The sequence below is a fragment of the Lissotriton helveticus genome, chromosome 6, assembly GCF_964261635.1.
Source record: "Lissotriton helveticus chromosome 6, aLisHel1.1, whole genome shotgun sequence".
NCBI lineage: Eukaryota > Metazoa > Chordata > Amphibia > Caudata > Salamandridae > Lissotriton > Lissotriton helveticus.
This window is the reverse complement of record NC_136067.1, coordinates 250,143,907-250,164,010: the sequence shown is the minus strand read 5'-3', so window position 1 is coordinate 250,164,010 and position 20,104 is coordinate 250,143,907.

The following is a 20,104-nucleotide window of genomic DNA, read 5'->3' as shown; positions in this document are numbered from 1 at the left end:
ATTTAGTTGTTCTTCCAAGTTTCTTAAGTTTGTTACATATTCTTGAGCTTGATACATTGCTGTTTCCACCTCTTCCATAGCAGTTGCTGCTTCATTTTGAATAATTGGTTCTCCTAATGGATCCTGACTTAACGGAGCAGAAGTTTGACTGCCTTTTGTCAGGTGTTTCTCAACTCAGTTTACGGTGATTAATCAAATGTCCTTTTGTGTGTTTCACCAAACATCCTTCAGAACCAATCACGGCATATATACCATTATTGATGTTTTCTGTAATATTCCAATTAAAAATATAGTTTTGCAGCACGTCATAGAGACAAATGTTCTCAAGATGATGACTTCTATTTGGATAGTATGTATCCAACATATTTGTTTTCACAATATCTGTACTTTCTGGCTCTTTTTCAGCTAAATATTTAATTTCTTGTACAGATTTAGGTACTCGGTATCGTGTTGCAGCAAGACCTAGACTCACCCAAATGATTCTTCTAGATTTGGAGTATAGACTTGCAGATGATAAGCGATCCGAGCATTCATACGCTCTAATTTCTCGATGAGATAACATCTTCAAACTGTAAGTATATAATTTCATACTTAGACTCTTCTCGTGGGAAATCTCTTCCCACATTTCCTTCAATTCCGTCTTTTCTGATTTTGTTATGTACGATGTTACATATCGAGCAACAGCAATGGAATTGTCTGCTACATATTGAATATCCATATTAGCATTCCACATGGACAAAATGACTGAGTTATAGTCATTTATGTATTTTGACTCTTCATTTCTTCTTAAGTTGTAGGTATTTTTTGGAGACTTTCTTGTGATAGTATGTCGCAAAGATGACATAAAACTGTTCACTCTTCCTTTCGTTATTACAGGACGTGGAAATCTAAAACGGAATTTGGCGTAGAATTTGTCCTTAGATTTGTACTTTCGACGACAGTATTTCCCACAATGATGGCTTTGGAATCGTAAGACTTGTTGTCTTAAGTCCTTATCTTGTATACTTTTGGGTATATCACATGTAGCATATTCTTCAATAATAGACAACACAGTATCATCTGAGTCTGTTCCAAATTTGGGAGCATCTTTGATCCATATTAGCATATGTATGTGAGGAGCACCTCTTGCTTGATACTCCTTTCTCCAAAAGAAGTCCAGATCCTCTCCAAGAGGAGTTTTTTTTTTATTGATGATAAAAGACATCATAGCTTCAAACCTATGATTTAAATACCTGCATACATTAACTGGATCCAAAGAGCACAATTCTCCAGGTGTCATGTAGTCAATATTTAGTATATTTGGATTTGCCTCTTGAAGGAATTGAAGTAAATCATCCCAAGCATATTCAGCACAGCTTAGAGTAAGGAACCATGTAGAAGTTCCTAAGTTCCTTAACATACATTTAAGTTCTCCATGACGACGGTACCAGTACTCATTAGTACCACGCTGACATGCCATGAGATTAATTAGCTGAGATTCCAAAACATTATCTTTCTGGTGTACTTTATCCATAAATTCCTTTGCCGAAACATTTTGCAGATGTACACCGGTTTTCAATATATGGTTTACTGCATAAGAAAGTCCAGACAAATCACTCTCAAACAAAAGATGAAACAAATACGGAATACATTGTCGAAATCTTGGATCTTCTGCATACAATCTTGATGTCCGGTATTCAGATGCAGGAATCTGCACAGGTCGGTCATCATATCGTACTCCTTTTCCTGTGGGAAACAAATGAGGGAAACAACGAGCTTCCAAGCTTTTTTTCCCATACACTAATGGGACGTCCCTTTGCTTCTTTTATTTGGAATTACTCTATAGTATTCCCCATCACTTCTTTAGAATGAAGTGGATGAACACTGTAATGTTCGTAGATTTCTTCAGTTCTGGACTCATCCACTTTTTCAATTTGTCCAGATGGCAAGTCACTATCTTCTTCTACAGTTATTTCTTCTTCTCTCACAAACACATTTTTATAATATTGATTATTTTTTACAAGATACAACTTTGCCTTTTTCACTTTCCTAACATCCACTAACTCCTGACAGATTTTCTTACTCTTAGTAGGAACGCCATTAACAAGAATAACTAAAGGTTCATCTTCTACACTTTCTACACGAATTGTTTCAATATTTTTCTTTAAATCTAGAGGCAAATATACAACTCTTCCCGTTAATCCTCTCTGTAAATCTGAAGGAGGCAATTTCCCTGTCTTAGGCTCCATACGAACATTTTGTTCTCATCTAATTTCTTAGAACAATATTTACAAATACGCTGATCAGAACTCAAATCAAAACAATTCTCTACCAAGAAATAAGTTGCAAATTCCATCCACTCATTATTATTTTCCTTTTCACATTTTAAATACAGATCAACAGTCCTGGTCTGATTTTTATAATGAGTACGTCAACAACAATACAAGAATAATTTGGTGTTTCACCTGAAATCACCTTGAACTTTGTAATTTCTTGCTCAAATATTTCTGTACTACAATGTTGTACATTCTCTTCTACATTTCCTTCTATTAACATATCAATTTCTGCACTGTCTTCTTCAGAACCAAAGTAACTAACCTGAATTTCAACACAAATGTTCATTACATCTGATACAGATCCACGCAAAAGAGCACTGTTCAACTTTTTTAATATTAGTGCTGGACTTTTTGCATAATACAACCTTCTGACTAATTTCCTCATTTCAGTATGATGTACTGCTAACATCCTGAAATGGTGAAAAATACTTCTACATACTTTTTTAGAAAGACAAGCCAGAGAATGACCTTGCAAACCAGTATTTTCTCTCACTCTGCAAGGGTCTAATCCTTGCAACATCTTAATCTTTTGTTTAACACTTTTCTTAGTACAGTTACGTAAGAAATGGTGTAAAAAAATCAATAGATTCCTGCCGTACACTACAAATTCTACTGCAATTCCAAGTGTACACTAGAGCTTTAGAACGTCTCCCTAAAACTTCATCAGCTAACACCTCTTCTGCATTTCTAGGAACACTTTTCTCTTTCTCAATAGGACAACCATTTTTAACCTCATAAGCACGACCAGTAGTGTCAACTGCATGCAACAAATCATTACTCTGAAGATAACTCTCTACATTAAAAAAAGGCTCAGAACATGAACTATGTTTCCATTCACCCAAAAAACCTCAGAAGAATTACTTCTGTTAATTACTCTTCTCCACTTACTTTTGGCCTTCTTAAATGGATCGGCTTATCTAGTGATCGAATTCTATAGATTACTAAAACAAACTTGTTTTTTTTCAATTCAAAAGCTTTCTCAACTTCATTTTCAATACATTTCTTCTTCTTATAAAATGCTGTTTTTAAAAAAAAATTATTTACTACCTTAGTCAAATTCGACACAACTCTATTATAGAACATCTTCTTCCTTATTTCCTTATATTGGTTTTTCCTCCTTTTACTATACACAGTTTTTTCACAACATGATTTTCCATGGTTCTTCTCTTTTCTCTTGGTTGCGGATACACTAATATTATTTCTCACTTTGTGCACACTACTCTTAGTGTTTAACAATTTTCGCAGAAAAGTCTTAGTTTTTTTTACCAGGACTTTTTTTCTTTTTGTTACCACATTGTTCTTCAGGTAAATCTTGTAGATGACTTCTCTTTAAATAAACTGCTTTCTTTCGTTCTTTCCTCTTTTCAGTTTTTGTAGGCATGATGATTTTTTTTCAGTGTTGATCAAAAGAATCTATTATAAAAAATATGTATCACTTTAGAAAAATAAATATATGAAATACACTATTATATTACTTATAAGAAGAGAGGGGAGATTATGACGACAAACGTGGGAGTATGAAAATAGAAGGAGTTACAACAAGAGAAAGAGGACTATGAGACAACGGGAAATATAAATAGATTATGAGAACAAACAGCACTATGAGGAAAGACAAGTGAGAATAAGGAAAGAGGGGAAATATCAGAAGAGAGGGGACAGTATAAGCAGAGAGAGGTAGACTGTGAGAAGAGACAGAAGAGATTATTGAAAAAGGGGCAAGTATAATTCCTTATTTTACACAGACGCTCAGTGTTATTCTAGACAAAAAAATTAAAACCAAACATTTTACCAAAACACATTTACTACACTAAAACTTTTAAGTGACTGAACACATTCCATGTATATAACTACTAAATTTCAGTGGACAACCCTGACTCATTTTGCAAATACATTTCCAATTTACTGCATTATTTTTTGCCAACATTACATCCACAAATGTGACACAAAAGAACAAGAAAGAGGCCCAAGGGGCTTGAACATCTGCCCAAGAGTGTATGCAGCAGTCTATGTATACTGACTGGGGAATTGTTAAGAGGGAGATATAATGAGAGAGGGAGGATTAAGAGGACAGAGGAAGGAGTATAAAAAGAAGTGCGAGTATTTGGAGACAAAGGAGACAATGAGGACAGAGGGAGACTAAGAGGACAGGAGGGACTATGAGAGCAAGCAGCACTATGAGGAAAGGCAAGTGAGAATAAGGAAAGAGGGGAAATATCAGATGAAAGGGGATAGTATAAGCAGAGAGAGGTAGACTGTGAGGAGAGACAGGAGAGATTATTGAAAAAGGGGCAAGTATAATTCCTTACTGTACAAAGACGCTCAGTGTGATTATAGACAAAAAATGTTAAACCATACATTTTACCAAAACACATTTACTACTCTAAAACGTTTAAGTGACTGAACACATTCCATGTATATAACTACTACATTTCAGTGGACAACCCTGACTCATTTTGCAAGTACATTACCAATTTGCTGCATTATTTTTTGCCAACATTACATCCAAAAATGTGACACAATAGAACAAGAAAGAGGCCCAAGGGGCTTGTACATCTGCCCAAGAGTGTATGCAGCAGTCTATGTATACTGACTACACAATTGTAGATTTAGAACACAAGCTTAATTCTAAACAAGCAACACTATTAACTACTCTACAACTAAAAAAGTGACTGCACACATTCTACATTTTTTAGTACTGCACTTTATTGCACAAAGGTGACTCACTAAACACATTAACTTACCAAATGATTTTATCACAATAGTTATCCAAATGCAGACAAACTCAGAATATGATTCTACAAACTTTACAAGGATAAACACATTACTCTTACTAAAAATAAAATGCACCACATACATTCTCTTACAAGTTATCAACTCACCTCTCAAACTGATTGGTAGATTAAGAAGAATTCCACTCACACAGCAGATAGTCTTATACAGAATCTCTCCACTTCAGTGCTTGCAGCAGAACCAAGAAATGGCACATTTTCTCTCTCAATTTACACATATTGACATGTTAATAACAAATCAAATTCCTTCACATAATAATTCAAAACCAAACACACATTTCTATTGGTTCAACATTTCAAACCTTTCCAACTGACATAACTTTCCACCCTACCCCCAACAGATCATGTAAAAGTCAACTGTCAACAGAGGTCAAAAGTTCAGCACTCTATAAAACACTGCTCCTCAACAAGTTTAAACTATGCATAAGTTCTTACTTATAAGTTCCAATAAAGAGAAAAGGTCTCATTAGAACCAACCAACACAGAAACACATAACTTGATAGATATCATTAAAAAATATATTTTTTGTTGATTTTTTTCTTGCTTAGGTACGCTTACGGGACGACTTACAGACTTCGCACCGTACGTCGTACATACATGCATGGTCCGCGCACGGTAAATCTATCGTAAAGAAAATAAAAACTCTATTACATTTTTTTTATAATCCCAGGGACCCCATCCCCCAGGGCTTAAATATAGCGTTGGGGACCATGGGGGGATCCCCAAAGCCCCCACGGTCCCAGCCGGCTCACCGCGTCCTTCGGAAGCCAGCATTGCTTTTCGTCAGAGAGAGCAGCTTACATGCTGCTCTCTCTGTTGAAAAGCAATCTGCTTTCCTACTTGAAAGATAGAGCAGGTTTCCTGCTCTCTCTTTCAAATAGGAAAGCAGTTTGCTATGGTAGGGGGGAGCCACGAGGCTCCCACCATATTATAGCAAACAGCAGTGTCCCGGGGGTAGGCACCCCGGGACACTGCGGAGCCAGCCCTGGGGGTTGGCGGTCCCCAGGGCCACCAAAAGGCTCCAGGACGGGGGCCGCACTGCCCACCTCCCAACATTTAAAAGCCCCGGGGAAGTGGCGGTCCCCGGGGCAAGTGGGGGGGCACTGAGCCCCCCCGCAAACATATCGTTTGCGGGCATTATAAAAAATTAGTAATAGAGACAATTTTTTTTACGATAGATTTACCATGCGCGTACCATGCACGTACATACGACGTACGGTGCGAAGTCTGTAAGTCGTCCCGTGAGAGTACCTACCGAAGAAATTTTTTTTAGGGACATTGGGGATCATTGTAAAACCCCCTAAGCAACCCTAGGGGGTCAGGAAGTCCTATAGCAAACAGCAAACATTTCCTGTCAATCTACACACTCAATATACACACATATACAAATAAATAACAAATCACATTTATTCTCACATTAAATCAAAATGAAACTCACTGCTCTATTGCTTAAACTTTTGAACCCTTTCCAACTGACAAAACTTTCAACCCTTCCCCATTCCACATTCTGCCAGTTACCATAGAAACACTTCAGCGAACACCTAACTGATAACACAGGTGAAAAGTTCATCATACATTGTGGCAAATCAAAACAGCAAGTGTGCTTGACTTGTCAATATACCAGCTTATCTTAAGTAAAGTTATTTTCTATCACTTTTTCTTAACCAATAAATAACAAGCTTTTAAAAACAGAAAATTGCACCCTAGTTTTGTAGCTAATAACGTTTCCAACAACCAATCACTTCTTTGCTTTTTTCAAAAGTCCACTTATCCACCGTTTTTAGAAAAAAAATCTTCAAACTGCCCTTTCATTTACAGAAACCATCTGAGTGCATCCAGACCTCTCTTCAAGATGCTTGTAGTGTGGATTGTGGGACACAGCTATATTTTCTGGAGTGAAAGGTATGCAGAACAGAAAGTAATTCACAAAGACCTAAGTTTACCAAATGTAGACATTAAATGGATTGGACAGAGAGGGTTAAAGTGGCACCAATTGATGCCATTGGTGAAATCCTTTATGCATCTCCAAAACCCTGACCTCATAATTGTGCACTGTGGTGGCAATGACCTATGCACTTTGACTGGGGTAGGTCTGGAAATGTTTAAGAAGGACACATTTACAGAACTGATGTCACTTTTCCCCCAAACTACCTTTGTCTATTCTAATGTATGTCAAAGGCAAAAATGGAACTGGTCCAATCAATTTTGTCCACAGATTGAGAAAGCTAGGAAACATGTGAATAAATCTGTTTCTGCATTTCTCCGAGACTATAGAATGGGGTCAATTTACCATTACAACCTGTGCCGCTCAGCCCTCCACAGGGCTTGGTCGCCCCACTCCCTGCTGCCGCTCCTGCCTGCCTTTGCCGCCTCCTGCCTGCAGATTCCTTCGCTCGCTGCCCGCTGCTCCTGGGAATTTCCCGCTGCTCCTGGGAATTTCCCGCTGCCCACTGCTTCTTGGAATTTCCCGCCGCTGCCTCCCTGCGGCCCCGCCCCCCTGTGATTCCATTTGCCACCCCGCTCCCGCCACCCAGCTGCTCCTCCCTCCCGGCTCCTTACCAAGGCCATCGAAGTCATCTGCGGCGTCCCACAAGGATCTTCACTCAGCCCCACCCTCTTCAACATCTACATGAAACCTCTCGCAGCCATCGCACGCCAGCACAACCTCAACATCATCTCTTACGCTGGCGACACCCAGCTGATCCTCTCCCTCACCAGAGACCCCGACACCACCAGAACCTGCCTACACGAAGGGATGAAAGACGTCGCCGAGTGGATGAAGGACAGCCGCCTGAAACTGAACTAGGACAAAACGGAAGTCCTCATCCTGGGATCTTCGCCCTCCCCCTGGGACGACTCCTGGTGGCCCCCAGCCGTGGGAACCGCACCCAAGCCAACCGACCACGCACGCAACCTGGGTTTCATCCTGGACCCCTCCCTCTCGATGACCAGACAAGTCAACGCCGTCTCCTCATCGTGCTTCAACACCCTGCGTATGCTTCGCAAGATCTTCCGCTGGATCCCGACCGAGACCAGGAAGACTGTCACCCAGGCACTCGTCACCAGCCGACTGGACTACGGAAACGCCCTCTACGCCGGAACCACAGCCAAGCTACAGAAAAGACTCCAGCGCATCCAGAACGCCTCCGCCCGACTCATCCTGGATGTCCCCCGATGCAGGCACATCTCCAGCCACCTGAGGAACCTGCACTGGCTGCCCGTCAACAAGAGGATCACGTTCCGGCTCCTCACCCACGCACACAAGTCTCTCCACGACCTGGGCCCCAAGTACCTCAACGACCGCCTGACCTTCTACACGCCCACCCGCCAGCTACGGTCCACCAGCCTCGCCCTCGCAGCCGTACCACGCATCCGAAGAGCCACCGCCGGAGGAAGATCCTTCTCTTACCTGGCTGCCATGACTTGGAACTCCCTGCCCATCCACCTTTGGCTGACCCAGGACCATCTCGCCTTCAGGAAACAACTCAAAACCTGGCTGTTCGAGCAGTAGCATACCCCTCCCCCAAGCACCTTGAGACCCTCCCGGGTGAGTAGTGCGCTATACAAATGGCATGATTGATTGATTGATTGATTGATTGATTGCTTCAATATGCATGGCATCTATAGGAGAGACGGTGTACATTTTACAGATGAGGGGAACAGAGTATTCCTCTTGAACTCTAGGCACAAAAATCTCCCAAAAAACACAAGGGCTCTTTTTAGAGCCACCCAACATATAAACACATACACTTTATAAATATAAAAAAAAATTCATTTTTATTGCTAAGGTACGCTTACGGGACGACTTACAAACTACGCACCGTACGTCGTCCGTACATGCATGGTACGTGTACGGTAAATCTACCGTAAAAACAAATAGCTTCTATCACTAATTTTTATAATCCCCCGGGACCCCATCCCCCGGGGATCAAATATAACGTTGGGGAAAATGGGGAAAGCCCCAATGCCTAACCACGTCCTTCGGGAGCCAGCATTGCTTTTTGTCAGAGAGAGCAGCTTACATGCTGCTCTCTCTGACGAAAAGCAATCTGCTTTCCTACTTAAAAGAGAGAGCAGGTTTCCTGCTCGCTCTTTCAAATAGGAAAGCAGTTTGCTATGGTAGGATGAGAGCCACGAGTCTCCCGCCCTACCATAGCAAACAGCAGTATCCCAGGGTAAGCACCCCAGGACACTGCAGGAACCAGCCCTGGGAGGTGGTGGTCCTCAGGGCCACCACAAGGGTCCAGGAGGGGGCCGCACGCCCCCCCTCACAACATTAAAAAGCCCCGGGGGGGGGTGGTGGTACTCAGGGATGGGGGGTCCGTCACGGACCCCCTTATGTTCAATATTACATCCCCGGGGAGGTGGCGGTCCCCAGGGCGTGTGGGGGGGCTTGAGCCTTCCCACACAGGATTTTTTATTTTTTATTTTATTAAAATCAAAGCCCCAGAGGGTGGCGGTCCCCGGGGCTGGGGGCCCCTCATTACGTAAAAAAAATTGCCCCCGGGATTTGGTCCCCCCGGGGGCTAATTAAGAATAAAGCGGACTTTGAGTTTTTTTTCTTTTTCACCATGTACGCGTACCATTCGCGTACCCCGCGATTTAAAAGAATAAATACATTGGGGGGCCTTGGGGGTATTTGTGGGACCCCCTGAGCTGGCCTAGGGGGTTAGGGGGTTTCTACCCTGCCCCCTTTCCACGTTTTTCACCTTTCTTTTACTGCTTTCTTGTGCCTCGGATCTACCGAGGCACAAGATGGCTACCAACACTTCCTGCTTTGAAGTGTTGACAGACAGTTGACAGCCAATGAGCATGCAGCTCGTGCTCGTAATGGTACGCTTGACCGTATGCTTACCGTACGCGCACGGTATGTCGTCTATAGATATATCTATGATTTTTCTTATAATTATCTCAGGAACTACTGAACAGATTTACACCATTTAACAAAAAGGGTAATCAGCGAACCAAACTCTACCTTTTTGCCTAATTTGGTGTAATTCCGTTCAACCGTTCGAGCTGTAGTCCTGGCTAAAGGTCCTATTGAAAATTGCATGGTGAAAACATGTTTTGGGACCCCCCTTTTTCCTCAGCCCCCGCTTCACGAATCACCCCCAGACTTACAGGGAAGGAGCGGAGCAGGCCATTTTCTTGGAGAATTTCGCGAAGATTCGTCAACCGGCGCCAAAGTTATTCCAAATATAATGTTGCCGATTTCCTATGAAAACTAGGTCCTAACTATAACTACCTACTGGTGACCCGCAAATAAATTGTTGTGAAACTTGTCGGCTGGAGGAGTGCGTCTCTGATGCAGGGCAACTTTGGTAGATATATATATATATATAAAGCACACCCAAGGTTGCCCCATAGAAGCCATCACACATCAAGGGGAATACCTCACACGAGCCACAGGGAGCCCCGATCACCACGCTCCTGTCTTGCTTCAAATGATGAATCTTTAAGCCATACGCATTTCAGGTAACCTCGTACCCTTGATCACTGGCAGCTTTTTCTACAGTGAAGCATGGACAAAACAAAACTGTTGTAGGACACCTGATTTATTAGACTATATGAGTCCCGCCCCCTTGGGGGTAGGCATTGTGGTTGAGATAGTTCCAAAAATATACGCCAAACTCAAAGTCCCATAATTCCCCATGTGGGTGTTTGTAAAGTCCGTAATACTTGCAAGCATCACTGAGTCGTATTGGTTCGTAGCAGTCAAAGCTAATATTATCCCATGGCTCAGGACCCCTTGATTCCAGTCCAAGCTCGAGTTTGCGAGCGTTGTGGATCCGCCGTTTCAGGCGGAGGGACGGCTTCACGGCTGGACACACCGCTACACAAAAAACACCCAAGGTTGCCCCACTGAAGGCATTGCACATCAAGGGGAATACCTCACACGAGCCACAGGCAGCCCTAATCACCATGCTCCTGCCTTGCTTCAAATGATGTAGCTGCTGTGGCCGGAGGCTGTGTGCTGATTCCCTTCCATGTGTGACCATTCCAACCTGGTGTTTTCCAAGTTTAGCGGCTGGTCTCGCTGCTTGATGAGCGATTCGAAGGCCTGTAATCACAGGCACATTTCGGAATGGAGGGGGCCTGACCTCCAGATTGGATTGGGAACAGTACAGTGTTTTCTGTGTTTTTTCACCACAAAAGAACATGCTTTAAACTTTCTCACTTGGGTTTGAAATACACGGAGCCAGCAATACCTATTGGGGACATTGGCATTTGAGTCCTGAGATACACAGACTACCTTAACCATCATGCCATGGGGTCAACGCCCACGAGGGCGGGACTGTGCCTAATTAAATAAATGGGTTCGAGCACATCATTGCTGTTACCGCAAATCTCTTGCAGCCAGTGATCAAGAGCTATTGAGAGCTCGAAACGCGTTTGGCAGAGTGCAAATCTGATGGCCATGGTTACGATGTAGATGCTTTGGCCGCAGGCTGTGTGCTGATTCCCTTCCATGTGTGACCATTCCAGTGGGGCAACCTGGTGTTTTTCAAGTTTAGCGGCTGGTCCGGCCGCGGAATGGTCCTGCTGCTTGATGAGCGGATTCGAGTGCCTGTAATCACTGGCACATTTCGGAATGGAGGGGGCCTGAGCTCCGGATTGGACTGACAACAGAGACGGCACTCCAGTACATGGTTGAACATCTCCGCTCTGTACTAGATGCAGGTCAAACGGCGGCACTGGTCTTGTTAGACCTTAGTGCCGCCTTCGACACTGTATCCCATGCCATTCTTATTCAAAGGCTTGGTGAGGCGGGCATATCTGGCAAGGCGCTGGATTGGTTCCAATCGTTCCTCTCGGATAGATCCTTTCAGGTAGTGGTTCCACCTTTCAGATCTAAGTCTCATGCCATCACCCAAGGAGTTCCGGAGGGATCGGCGTTGAGCCCCACTCTCTTCAACTTATATGTACAACCTTTGGCGGTGGTTGCGAAGAGTTGGGGTCTCACAATGGTATCATACGCCGATGATACCCAGTTGGCGGTGGTCCTCAATGGGGATCCTGATCCATTGGCATCTAACTTCGCGGATGGTTTGAGGGCTGTTGCCAGTTGGCTTACAGCCAATTGTTTACAGCTTAACGCCCTCAAAACCGAAGTGATGGTAATAGGGAACCGCCCTGATCTGTGGGGTGCGAGTTGGTGGCCTAATGAATTGGGTCCCCCCCCAAAACCCGTTACCGAGTTAAAAAACCTCGGTGTGTGGCTAGACTCTAAACTAACCTTCGCATGTCATACTAAGAAGGTAGCATCCATGTGCTTCGGCATCCTGCGGGGTTTGAGGCCTATCCTCAAATTTTTCGATGCCCCCACACGCCAGATGGTGATCCAAGCTAGTGTTTTATCGAGGCTGGATTATGCTAGCTCGCTGTTTTTAGGCGCCAACCAGGCGGAGATTATGCGACTCCAACGGGTACAGAATGCGGCCGCCAGGGTTCTGGTGGGCCTACCTCGCTTCTGTTCAGCCCGCAGTACAATCTCTAAACTGCATTGGCTACCAGTAATTAGACGCATAGAGTTTAAGACCCTTTGTTTTGCGTTCAAAATTCTTATTACTGAGACTCCTACCATCCTCCAGCATCTTTTGACTCTGTACATCCCTTCACGCAGTCTGCGCTCTGCAGGTCAGAAACTAGCCCTTGTCCCACGTTTCCAAAAATGTAGATTAGGTGGTCGGTCGTTTACAGTGCTGGCTTCCAAGCTCTGGAACGCGCTTCCTGTCTACATTCGATCTCTAGAAGATCTTTTTTCATTCAGGAAAGCAGTTAAAACCTATCTTTTCCCATTGCCCTATTAAAAGCCAGCTTATTTCCTAGTTGTTGTCTGTTGTGTTACCCGTTTGATATAGCGCCGGGACGCCCCTTTGCTGGGGCAGCTGCGCGCTCAACAAATTTGATTAACATAACATAACATAACAACAGTACAGCGTTTTCTGTGTTTTTTTCACCACTAAAGAACATGCTTTTAAACCTTCCCACTTTGGTTTGAAATACACGGAGCCAGCAATACCCATTGGGGACATTGGTATTTGAGTCCTGAGATACACGGACTACCTTAACCATGATGCCATGTGGTTAATGCCCACTGGGGCGGGACTGTGCCTAATTAAATAAATGGGTTTGAGCACATCATTGCTGTTTCCGCAAATCTCTTGCAGCCAGTGATCAAGAGCTATTGAGAGCTCGAAACGCGTTTGGCAGAGTGCAAAGGTGATGGCCATGGTTACGATGTAGCTGCTGTGGCCGGAGGCTCTGTGCTGATTCCCTTCCACGTGTGACATTCCAGTGGGGCAACCTGGTGTTTTTCAAGTTTAGCGGCTGCTCCGGCCGCGGAATGGTCCCGCTGCTTGATGAGCGGATTCGAGTGCCTGTAATCACGGGCACATTTCGGAATGAAGGGGGCCTGACCTCCAGATTGGATTGGCAACAGTACAGCGTTTTCTGTGTTTTTTCACCTAAAGAACATGCTTTTATACTTTCCAACTTGGGTTTGAAATACACGGAGCCAGCAATACCCATTGGGGACATTGGTATTTGAGTCCTTGTTGGCATACAAATACTGAAAGACCTCCACAGCGCTCAAACACTGTACTTCAGCGTATTTCCTGCCTAGTTTTGTATGAAACTTGCTTTCATCTACAAAAGGTGGTATTTATTCAGTTATGTTCTTCTCTCAACATCATAAAAACTATTCCCGTTGGTTCTCCTGAATTTGGTGGCAAAAGCGTAGTATCCGTAGTTATGCAGTTAAAGATCATCAACATCATATTACTGTCGGCACCAATTGTCCCATCTGTTTATCTCGAGTTAACTGCCTTTTACAAAGAAAGCCATTTAGCTGTGGGGGTTAGTTGTTGTGTTTTATTCAGCGGGTGGGAAGTAGTGGAAAGGGTTTTTTAAGTGGGTGGTTACAGAACTGGTGATTTTTTCTTTCTGTGTTTTTGGTATTGTTAATCTACACAGTTTTGTATTTCATTTTTTTAAATAGCTACTTATCATTGCGTGTATGTATGCACATATGTTTCTTGTCATATTTTTGTTACATTTAAATGGTGAATTAAAAAAAAAAAAAAAAAAAAAAGGTATTTGAGTCCTGAGATACACGGACTACCTTAACCAACATGCCATGCGGTTAACGCCCACTGGGGCGGGACTGTGCCTAATTAAATAAATGGGTTTGAGCACATCATTGCTGTTTCCGCAAATCTCTTGCAACCAGTGATCAAGAGGGGCAGCCTGGTGTTTTTCATATATATATATATATATATATTACCTACTGGCGGTCCCCAGTAGGTAGTTATAGTTAGGATTGTTTTCCATAGGGAAATCACAACATTCTATTGGGAATAACTTTGGCGCCGGTTGAGGAATCTGCCTGAAATGTTCCTCAAATTTGCCTCGCGGCTCTCCGCTCCTTCCCTGAAAGTTTGGGGGGGATTCGTCAATCGGGGGCTAAGATAAAAGGGGGGTCCCAAAACGTGTTTTCCCCATGTTAATTTCCATAGGGCGGTTGGACTGACTTTTAGCTCGAACGGCTGAATGGATTTCCACCAAACTTGGCAAAATTGGAGGGACTGGTAGCCCGATGTGCCTTTGCTATGTCTCAAGATATGTGCTCCAGTGGTGTTTACAAAAATGTACTTTGAAAAAATATATATTGGGCTACATTGGGCTATATATATGTTAGAGCCCAAATGTAGCCCAATGTAGCCCAATGTAGCCCAATGTAGCCCAAAGATGGCCACCAGAGACAAAAAAAACAAATGTAGCCCAAATATCAGCCAGATGTAGCCCAACTAAAGCCCAATGACAGCGCTAACAGTCTTACTTATGACAAAAGTATGGCACGCCTGAAGTCATCTTGATTGGAATAAAGTGTTAACACTTAAAACATTTAATTTGCAAAGGAACAAAATGAGGGGGTTCATTTTGCCATAGAAATTATGATTAGTGCTGAAGAAAGAAAAATGAGGGCACATTTTGAGTGACTTCTCAAATCCTCTTATATTTCATTAAAAAAAAATCTGATATGCAGTCTCCCAAGATGGCCACCAGAGACAAAAGAGCCCAAATGTAGCCCAAATATCAGCCAGATGTAGCCCAACTATAGCCCAATGACAGAATGTCCCAGAGTGTTCTAAAGAACAACTAGAACGCTAACAGTCTTACTTATGACAAAAGTATGGCACACCTGAAGTCATCTTGATTGGAATAAAGTGGTAACACTTAATACATTTAATTTGAAAAGGAACAAAATGAGGGGTTTCATTTTGCCATAGAAATTATATATATATATATATATATATATATTCACTGAAAAAAAAACATAGGTTACACACCAGTTATAGTTAGGAATTAGCATTTAAAAAACCTTGAAATTCACTGAAAAAACCATAGGTTTCACACCAGTTATAGTTAGCTGGAAATTTTACTCGCATAAAACTATTGAAATTCCCACGTTATAGTTAGTTGGACTCACTATAACTTGCACGTCTGCAATGCACTGCTGATGACGTCACATATTACATCACTCATGCATATATTTAAATATTTAAACATTACTCGCTAATATATGTATTCACTAAGATACACTTAATAAGCCAGTTAACCAATCAATTTTTTTTTTTAAAAACACTGAAAAAACCATAGGTTTCAGGCCTTATATAGTTAGGAATTAGCATTTAAAAAACCTTTGAAATTCACTTAAAAAAACCATAGGTTTCAAGCCTTATATAGTTAGGAATTAGCATTTAAAAAACCTTTGAAATTCACTGAAAAAAACATAGGTTTCAGGCCTTATATAGTTAGGAATCAGCATTTAAAAAACCTTTGAAATTCACTGAAAAAACCATAGGTTTCAGGCCTTATATCATTTGAGATGTCATCAGTGATGTCACTGACCATGTCATGAATGATCTAATATGTGACATCATCAGCAGTGGATTGCGGGTGCGCGAAATATAGTTAGTACAACTAACTATATAGGAGCAATTTCATTGGTTTTGTATGAGTAAAATGTCCAGCTAACTATAACACCACTAAAACTTATAGTTTTTTGAGTGAATTTCAAAGGTTTTTTAAAAACGAATTCCTAACTATATAACTCCTGAAACCTATTGTTTTTTCAGTGAATTTCAAACGTTTTTTTAAATGCTAATTCCTAACTATATAAGGCCAGAAAACCTATGTTTTTTTCAGTGAATATATATATATATATATTACCTACTGGCGGTCGCCAGTAGGTAGGTATAGTTAGGACCTAGTTCCCATAGGAAATCCACAACATTCTATTGGGAATAACTTTGGTGCCGGTTAAGGAAATTTAGGCCAGCTCCGCTCCGCTTCTTCCCTGAAAGTTTCGGGGGGATTCGTCATGCGGGGCCGAGAAAAAACGTGTTTTCCCCATGTTAATTTCCATAGGACGAATAGACACGGCTACAGCCCGAACCGCTGAATGGAATTACACCAAACTTTGCAAAATTGTAGGGACTGGTACGCAGAAGTGCCTTTTCTATCGTTCGTGAAAATTGCTCCAGTGGTTTTTACGAAAATTTAGTTTTAAAACACATATATATCTATAGGCGCGCTTCGAGCGCTTACTGGTACGCGTACCGGTAAGCGCACCCGGCGCACCACCCGGCGCACCGCGGAAGTGCGCGAGCGGAAAGCTGATTGGCTCTCGGGTGTCTGTCAACTTTCCAACCAGTCCGGATAGTCCACCATCTTGTGTCTAAGGGGGAAATGATTAAAAGGGGGCAGGCAAAGATGATTCCTGGAACTCTATGGTCTCCAAACATTCGATAAATTCGCCGTCAAGAGACTGATCAAAAAAATCCCTCATGTCATCTCCTTCATCAGAAACTTCTTCATTATTGATGTTGTCAATATCCGGGACATTTAAAATCTCAATAAATGTAGTGGAAAATTCAAAAGAAATTTCTACGGTCTCTTCATTGTGATCCATTTTATTTTGAAATGTCTTGCTGTAAATTGCAGAAAAAAATAATCACTTTCATTTATTGTTTATAGTAATACATAATATAAAACTAGCTTTATCAAGTATTTAGTTCTTTAAAATTATTTTTGCACAAATTTTTTCAAATACTTTATATAACTATATCAGTAGAGTTAGGGCACTGTAGGGGTCAAGTTGACAAAGGTACTTCTGAGTTTTTAACAGTGAAGTTATCTTTGGGCAGTGTATAGTATCAGGCAGGAACTAGAAATATAAAGCACTGCATGTGATGAAGCCTAAGTCAATCCATAACTATAACAGAAGGACAGTAAATAACTAACAGAAAACATTTTTCCACTTAACTTAAAGTGTATAGCATAGTTCCCCTTACAAATTAACAACTCACCTTTTAGAAAGCAGGAGAAGAGTTAGTACTGTGTAAATCTCACACCAGAAATTGAACACCAAAAATTCCTCCCAAATGTACCTCAGATAGTACTATCACAAAATGGCTGTGTTTTCCTCTCATTTTAGATATATACATATTCAATCAAACTTCATCACACACAAATTCAAAACCAAAGTAACATTTTAATTGGTTCTAAATTTCAACACATTCAAATGTGTTTTCCCCATGCAATTTTCCATAGGACATTTAGACACGGCTACAGCCCGAACGGCTGAACGGAATTACACCAAACTTGGCAAAATGGTAGGGACTGGTACGTAGTAGGGCGTTTTCTATATTTGTTTAAAATTGCTCCAGTGGTTTTTATGAAAAGTAACTTCAAAAAGACATGTATATCTCTTTGCGCGCTTCAAGTGCTTACCGGTACGCCTACCTGTAAGCGCCTGGCACGCTACAGAAGTGCGCGAGCGAAAAGTTTATTGGCTCTCGGATGTCTGTCAACATTCCAAACAGTCCGGAGAGTCCGTCATTTTGTGTATCAGTAGAATCAAGACTCAAGAGGTGTTAAAAAAAGGGGGAAATGATTAAAAGGGGGCAGGGTAGACACCCCCTGACCCCTAGGTTTTATGAGGCGGGCCTAGAAGGACCCTGTTGGGCAAAAAACCTAAATTTATTTTTTTGAAATTTTCACAGGGTAAGCGCTGGGTGCGTCCCCATGTACGCTTCCCGGTACGCGTACCCTGAGCGCACCATGGGGAAAAACAGTGTAAAAATTAGAGTAAAAAAAATATTTAGAGTGCTTAGAGGTAGGGTAGCTCTGAAAAGAGCTGTTGTGTTATGTGGGTATTTTTTGTACCTACAAGTAGGTACCGATGCAAAGTCTAAAATTCAAGAGGAAGACTCTATTCCCCTCATCTGTAAAATGTACACCATCTCTCCTATAGATGCCTTGCATGTTGTAACGCAAGTTGTTGTGGTATATGGAACCCATACCATAGTCTCTGAGGAAAGCAGAAACAGATTTATTCATGTGTTTCCTTGCTTTCTCAATCTGTGGACAAAATTGGTTGGACCAGTTCCATTTTTGCCTTTGGCATATATTAGAATATACTAAGGCAGTTTTTGGAAAAAATGACATCAATTGCCCAAAGATGTCCTTTAAAAGCATTTCCAGACCTACCCCAGTCAAAGTGCCCAGGTCATTTCCACCACAGTGCACAATTATTAGGGCAGGGTGTGGTAGATGCATAAAGGATTTTACCAATGGTATCAATTGGTGACATCTCAATTCAATTCAATAGAGACTTTATTCGGTTATATTTAACACCATAAAAGTACACATATATGCAATATCATTAAAAACATTATTCATATTATTAGAATAATTCATAGTCACACACAAAAAAATCATATGACACGTAGCCCATTGCCAATTAATTGTATGAATAATGTTTTTAATGATATTGCATATATGTGTACTTTTATGGTGTGAAATATAACCGAATAAAGTCTCTATTGAATTGAATTGGTGACATCTCAATCCTCTCTGGCCAATCCACATAATATCCACATTTGGTAAATCAAGGTTGTAAATACCTCTGTCCGCTGCATACTTTTCACTCCAGTGAACAAAACTATGACCCACAATCCAGACTTTAGGCATCTTGAAGGTAGATGTGGTTGTATTCAGATGAGTTGTGGAAATGAAATGGCAGTTTGAAAGTAGGAGTTATGAATAAAAAGTGGTTGAGATTCAGTGCACTTGAAATAGAAGAAATGATCGGTGGTTTTTTAAAATTCTCCACTGAAAATTAGGGTGCATGCTTTTGTTTTTTGAAAGAAGTCATTCTAATGGTTGAGAAAATGTCATTGAAAGAAACATTGCACATGATTAGCTAGTATATTGAGAGCTCAAACACCCTTGCTGGATTCATTTGCAACATAGTATGATGAACTTTTTACCTGTGTGCTGAGTTAGGTGGGAGTTACCATGGTAACAGGCTGAATGAGCACTAGGGGGATGGGTGAATATTATGTGAGTTTGAAAGTGTTGAAATGTAGAACCAATTAAAATATCAGTTTGGTTTTGAAATAGTGTGGGAAGAATTTTGATTGGTTAAGTCCAGGGATATGTGTGAAGAATTACAGGGAATCAGGGCCATTTGTTGTTGCAGTGTTTCAGGTGCATTTCAGAGATTCTGCTTAAGAAAATCTGGTGTGTGTGACTGACACTGTTCTAAATCTTCAAAAGCATTTTTAAAGGTGAATAATGATTCATTTAATATAGATAGACTGCTGTATGCACTATGGGGAAGATTAAGAAGCATATTGGGCTTGTTTTTTCTTGCATTGTGTCTCATGTTTCTATGTAATGCTAGCAAAAAAATGAATGGTGCATATTGGAATGTATTTTGGAAATGAGCCAGGTTTCTGCCTTGTAATGTAGTGGTCATTTAAATGGGCTGTGCTCTGTGTGTAAAACGATTTACTATGCTACATGTTTTTTGGTAAAATGTAAGATGGGGAGAGATAGTGAGATGGTATGAGCACAGACAGACATAGTGGAGGCAGAGACAGACATGGTAGATTACATGTAACATCCTGGTCATGTGCCTAAGATCAC